Source organism: Ovis canadensis, chromosome 5 (assembly GCF_042477335.2).
Source record: "Ovis canadensis isolate MfBH-ARS-UI-01 breed Bighorn chromosome 5, ARS-UI_OviCan_v2, whole genome shotgun sequence".
NCBI classification, from domain to species: domain Eukaryota; kingdom Metazoa; phylum Chordata; class Mammalia; order Artiodactyla; family Bovidae; genus Ovis; species Ovis canadensis.
Window position 1 is genome coordinate 72,633,935 of NC_091249.1, and position 6,066 is coordinate 72,640,000.

At 44.1% G+C, this 6,066-nt stretch overlaps 2 long non-coding RNA genes across 2 annotated transcripts; one reads left to right on the forward strand and one right to left on the reverse strand.

The window, feature by feature from the left end:
- The first annotated feature begins 2,351 nt into the window (after positions 1-2,351).
- LOC138441414 (uncharacterized) lies at positions 2,352-4,941 on the forward strand. Its single transcript, XR_011257333.1, has 2 exons — positions 2,352-3,282; positions 3,738-4,941. It is a non-coding gene; the product is annotated as an uncharacterized lncRNA (long non-coding RNA).
- Positions 3,983-5,298, reverse strand: LOC138441413 (uncharacterized). The gene is made up of 3 exons (XR_011257332.1): positions 5,154-5,298; positions 4,544-4,647; positions 3,983-4,100 (listed from the first exon to the last, which is right to left on the reverse strand). It is a non-coding gene; the product is annotated as an uncharacterized lncRNA (long non-coding RNA).
- Positions 5,299-6,066: the final 768 nt, after the last annotated feature.

Here is a 6,066-nt window from a genome sequence, read left to right on the forward strand (position 1 = left end):
CAGCTACCTCTCTTCTAAGAGTGTATTCCTCTCTCCAGGTGAGAACTGTAACCACTAAAAGGTGGGAAACCAATTACAGGACGTTCTAGATATTTCAAAGTAATACAGAGCCCCCAACTCTCAGCCAAGACTCATCTAAACCTGTTTTCTACTGTAACCACAATGTGTTTATGTGTATGTTAGTTTCTCAGTCGTTTCCAACTCTTTGCAACCATCTTGACTGTAGCCCGCCAGGCTCCTTTGTTCAGGAATTCTCCAGGCAAGAATACTGGAGTGGGTAGCATTCTGTTCTCTAGGCAATCTTCCTGACCCAGGGATCGAACCCAGGTCTCCTGCATTGTAGGCGAATTCTTTTACTATCTGAGCCACCAGTGAAAGTTGCTCAGTTGTGTCTTGACTCTTTGCAACCCCATGGTCTATACCATCCATGGAATTCTCCAGGCCAGAATACTGAATGGGTAGCCTTTCCCTTCTCCAGGGGATCTTCCAAACCTAGGAATCGAACCCAGGTCTCCTGCATTGTGGGTGGATTCTTGACCAGCTGAGCCACAAGGGAAGCCCCAAGAGCCATCAGGGAAGCATAAACATAATAACCAAATCTAAGTAATGCTTTTGGCTTAAAACTCAACATTCAGAAAACTTAAGATCATGGCATCTGGTCCCATCTCTTCATGGCAAATAGATGGGGAAACAATGGAAACAGTGACAGACTTTATTTTGAGGGGCTCCAAAATCACTGCAGATGGTGACTAAAACCATGAAATTAAAAGACACTTGCTCCTTGGAAGAAAAGTTACGACCAACCTAGACAGCATATTAAAAAGCAGAGACATACTTTGCCAACAAAGGTCCATCTAGTCAAAGCTTTGGTTTTTCCAGTAGTCATGTATGGATGTGAGATTTGGAGTATAAAGAACAGCTGAGTGCTGAAGAATTAATGCTTTTGAACTGTGGTGTTGGAGAAGACTGTTGAGAGTCCCTTGGACTGCAAGGAGATCCAACCAGTCTATCCTAAAGGAAATAAGTCCTGAATATTCATTGCAAGGACTGATCCTGAAGCTGAAACTCCAATATTCTGGCCACCTGATGCAAAGAACTGACTCATTTGCGAAGACCCTCATGCTGGGAAAGATTGAAGGCGGGAGGAGAAGGGTTCAAGAGAAGATGAGATGGTTGGATGGCATCACCGACTCAGTGGACATGAGTTTGAGTAACCTCCAGGAGCTGGTTATAGACAGGGAAGCCTGGTGTGCTGCAGTCCATGGGGTCACAAAGAGTTGGACGCGACGCAACTGAACTGAAGTAAAATGCTTATATTTAAAGCCACTAGAGGCCGCTGCTGTCTAACTTTTGTTGGTTTAGTGTGTCTCAATGTCTCACCTGACCCACTCTTAGAACAAGCAGACGTACAGCAGGGAGCGCTTAAATCATTAAAGATCCGCAGACTGGAACAACTGAGAAACAAAACTTGGAAGATGGCTACCATTGAAGGCAAATTGTCTGTAGAATGAAAGGCTGTATAGTGATTGCCCTAAAGCAGCTATCAGCACACTTTTTCTGTTCAGGGCCAGAGAGTAAATATTTTAGGTTCAACTATGACAACCACTCTGGTGGCTCAGTGGTAAAGAACTGGCCTACCAGTGCAGGATACCTGGGTTCAATCCCTGGGTTGGGAAGATCCCCTGGAGAAGGAAATGGCAACCCACTCCAGTGTTCTAGCCTGGAGAATCCCATGGACAGGATCCTGGCAGGCTACAGTCCACGGGGTTGCAAAGAGTCAGACACAACTTAGCAACTGAATGACAAAAATGACAACCACTCAGTTCTGCTGTTGCGTGAAAACAGCCACAGAGGAAGCATCAAGGAATGGGCATGGCTGTGTTACAGTGCAACTTTATTTTTGGAAACAAATCTGAATTTCACATAATTTTCACAAAATTGTCACAAAATATCTTGTTTTCCAATCACTTTAAAAAGTAAAAACCAGTCTTGGTTTACAGACTGGAGGATTTGGTCCCTAAGTTGCTTGCCCATACCTACCTGCGACAGAGAGCGGAGCTGTCCTGGTCCATTCAGCTGTGTGTAATCAGCTCTTGGTGCAGTGTCTGGCAGATACTTTAAAGACCTTAAGAAATGTTTCATGGATGGATTACTGAACTAATGTCACTTTTAGAGAATCAGGCCAGGTGTGTGGGTCCTAACAATCTTAGCTGATGCCACAGTTCTTCCAGGAACTTCATATTCAGATGACTGCTGGGTGCTGTGGCTGGTCAAAACCCTTAGACTGGAGCCTGTTCCCTCATGTAGAAAGGACTAACACCCATGCCACACGGCAGTTGTGAAGGTCCAATGAGAGCTTTCAGTAAACTGGACAGTGTGATGCAAGTGGAAGTAATATTGCTTCCACCATAATTCCCTTTATTGTGAAAGGGTTTTGTGTTTTTTTTTTTTTTTAACCTAATCTTACTATAACTTTCTGGTTCCTTAGACTAGATCCCAGGATGATAAGCAGAGATAGAACTGGTGAGGCCATTATGAGGAAGCAATGATACCAAGAGGGCAATCTAGTGACTCAGTGTCTCCACCTGCCCATGCAGGAGACACGGGTCAGAAAGATCCCCTGGAGGAGGAAGTGGTAACCCACTCCAGTATTCTTGTCTGCGAAAATCCCACGGGCAGTGGAGCCTGGCAGGCTACAGTCCATGGGGTCATAAAAGAGTTTGATGTGTCTCAGCGACTAAACAATAACAACGATACAATGAAAACATTCTTAAAATGTTTTACCAAGTGTGGACCATATATATTCCTATACCAACAGTTTAAAATATGTATGATCATTAGTTCCCTACTTTATTGCTGGGGAAACTAGTGTTTAACAGGTTTAATTTCTTGCTTACAAATAGACTGCTAAGAAGTGATGGAAGCAATCTGACTCTAAAGTCCATGCAACTGAGCAAAGTGGCTTAGTTCTCAAAGGGAGAGAGGAGACCACGTGAGGCCCATCTGAGAGTGAGCTCCACCCCTGCCCAGGGAAGCTGCCCTATCAGAGTTCCTGCTGCCACTTAAAGCAATTTCTTGACCTTCATATGTTGGCATAGCCCCAGAAGAATAGAGGCTGCTGCTTTTCTGATGTAGGCCTCAAACGCCCCACTCAGATGTGAGATCCAGTAAGAACATAAACAATACTGCAAACTAGACAATGTCTATCGTATGAGATACACACAGCAACTCAAAAGAAAGGAATCACGTATCGCTGTGACATGAAGCTATACCTTAGCAAAGGTAAGTTGCAGTTATGCACTGCATCATAACAACAAACCAAAACCATGCATTTGTATATGTACATTTTGACAAATACACAGAATATGTTCTAAATTATGTAAGCCAGATAAGGAGGGCAGTAACTTCTTGGGAGGGGAGTGGAATTGAGTTGGTGTCAAGTGGTATTCTGTGGTATCTTTATTATTTGATTATTTTTACTTACTAGATCTTTTTTACTTTATTTTTATTAGATGAGGATGGCATGCATAAATACATTATCTGTATAACCCATCATTTATGTAGTCTTAAACATATAATTTGCATATTTAGAAATAAATGTTAAGAAGAGGAAGAAGCACTCAGCTAGGACGGAGTGACCTGGCATGTTTTCAGCCCCCATTTCTGCCCCATTTATATGCTTATGCTGTGTTCTTGGGCAAATCAATTTCCGTGACAAAGTCTGCTTCCTTTTCTAGAAAATGAATCCCTTTCCCCAAGCTGCTGGGAGAGGCTCAGAGATCCCGCTGTGAAAGTGCGAAGAAGCTGTAAAGGGCCTGCAGTGCTTGGCTGATGGGACGAATGGGAACCTGTCTGCGTAGTGTTTCAGGTTCCAACTAGAAATGTGAGGAAGTCAAACTGCCTTCCACTGGGGCCACTCCTGCTGTGGGGCCACCCCTGCTGATGGTCAGGAACAAAAGACTAATCTCTTTGGCTTACACACCTGATCCCCAAGGTCCGTTGCTGGTTATTCAGTGATTCCCGGCTGTTGAATACTGAGAAGACTATGAGACATCAGTAGGGAAAGGCCTTTCCTTCTGATTAATCTTCAATCTGAATCCCTGCAATGTTTAAAGATGGAAATTGAGGCTCAGAAAGTGAAAGGGAGCAGAAGATACAGCGAGTGCGTGGCAGTTTCACTCTGGAGTAGACATGCCCTAGCTCCTCTCCAGGCCCCAGGCCTACAGGGAGGGACACTTTCAGGCAGCATAGGACAGGGGCCAGCCTCGGCTTGCTCACTGCTCTCTCCTCGAACAGGGCTCAACATGGGGATGTCGAGTCAGTCAGTCCCAATAAGGAACTCTGTTGCACGCAGGGCTGTGGGGTTTAGTCAGACTGACAGCCAGCATTCCCACTACAAATCCACAGTTCCCAGGTCTGTTACCGTGGACTAGTCACCAGACCTCTCAGTGGAGGTGTGCTCAACTGGAAAGCAGGGCAAAATCTTATACTTATCTTGTAAGGAATTGATGAGGATTATAGACGATCCATGTAAAGCACTTACCACAGTGCCTAGCAGAAAGGAGCTCATTAGGTGTTCCTTCTCTTATTATTGATACATTATATTATTATCATTTTATTATTCCCTAAGACATGTTCTGGGCTGAACTGAAAAAGAAATGGAAAGAGGAAACCCAATCTGAACCTAGTATAACAGTAGTTATGCAGAAAATATAAGCAGTTTCACTTCCCTTCTATGTTGCAAGAATGTAGGAATGCAGCTTGTCATGAAATCACATTAACTCAAAGTTTGGAAGTTCCTCTCGGGTGAGTCCCCTTTCAACTCTTCTTAGCTTAAAGACACCTCATGGGAGGCAGGAGCCCTAACAGCTCTCTGATACTCACTGTTTCCCTTTCAACCTGGGAAGCAGAGAGCAGGCTCTATTAAATCCTAATAACTTTGTTTTGTGTTCATTTATTTCTCTCTATGGCTGCTTTCTATTTATGGCAATACTGATTTTCTGTTTGGGGTACTGATAGAATGTTTGTTTCTAAAATAAATCTATGTAAAAAATGAATGGACTTAAATAAAAATATTAAATAACAGTAGAGGCAGGACACATGTTTGGTAAAAATCCTTGGGTGACACATGTTAGAACACTCAACAATCCTACCAGCTCAGAGATTTTCTCCATTTTGTACATAAGTGAGGCAAGCGCTGGTTAAGGAAGGCCCAAAGTAACACGGTGTCTCAAACTCGAGCCTTCAAATTCATTCCTGATTTGTTTACATTCAAATCAAATATTCGGTCTCAGTTTTCTAGATTGGATGGAGAAGAGATTGCACGTTATGGCTAGAAGAGGTAAGTGCAGTCAGTAGTCTTTTTTTCCCCCGCTCTAGACCAGCTATGGAGAAGGAAATGGCAACCCACTCCAGTGTTCTTGCCTGGAGAATCCCAGGGACGGGGGTGCCTGGTGGGCTGCCATCTCAGGGGTTGCAGAGTCGGACACGACTGAAGCGACTTAGCAGCAGCAGACCAGTTATTACAGTAAGGATTTTAACCAGAGTAAACCAGAGTCATACAGAAAAAGAGAAAAACAATATTGATCAAAGCAAATATCTCAGAGATAGAACACCAAAGAGAAAAACGGATAGACAGCAAGGCACCGAGAAGACATTATTTTGTTTCTTACTTGAAGACAATGACGAAGGAATTTAGTTATAGCCACTCCCCAGCAGCCCACCCCCTTTCCCTCCCTCATCCACCCCCATGCCCACCCCCCGACCCCCAGCTAGAGAGCAATTTGCTACAGCACAGAGCAAGTTAGCAGCATGAAGAGGAAACGGTGAGATGAAAGGTGAAGTCTCAGAAAGGATTTTTTTGCAGACACATACTTGTGTGTTAACTGAAGTTAGTGTTTTATCATCTTTGCTTCCTAGCTGCTGATCATGAGCTGGATGGGGAGTGTCAGGGCCTGTACCTGGATAGCCCTGTGGGCTGGAGAGTCATGGTGCAGAGCAGCACAGGTGAGCCCCCTTTATCCCAGGCAGGGGGCAGTCTGACTGTCAAGGCTAATCTGGCAGATG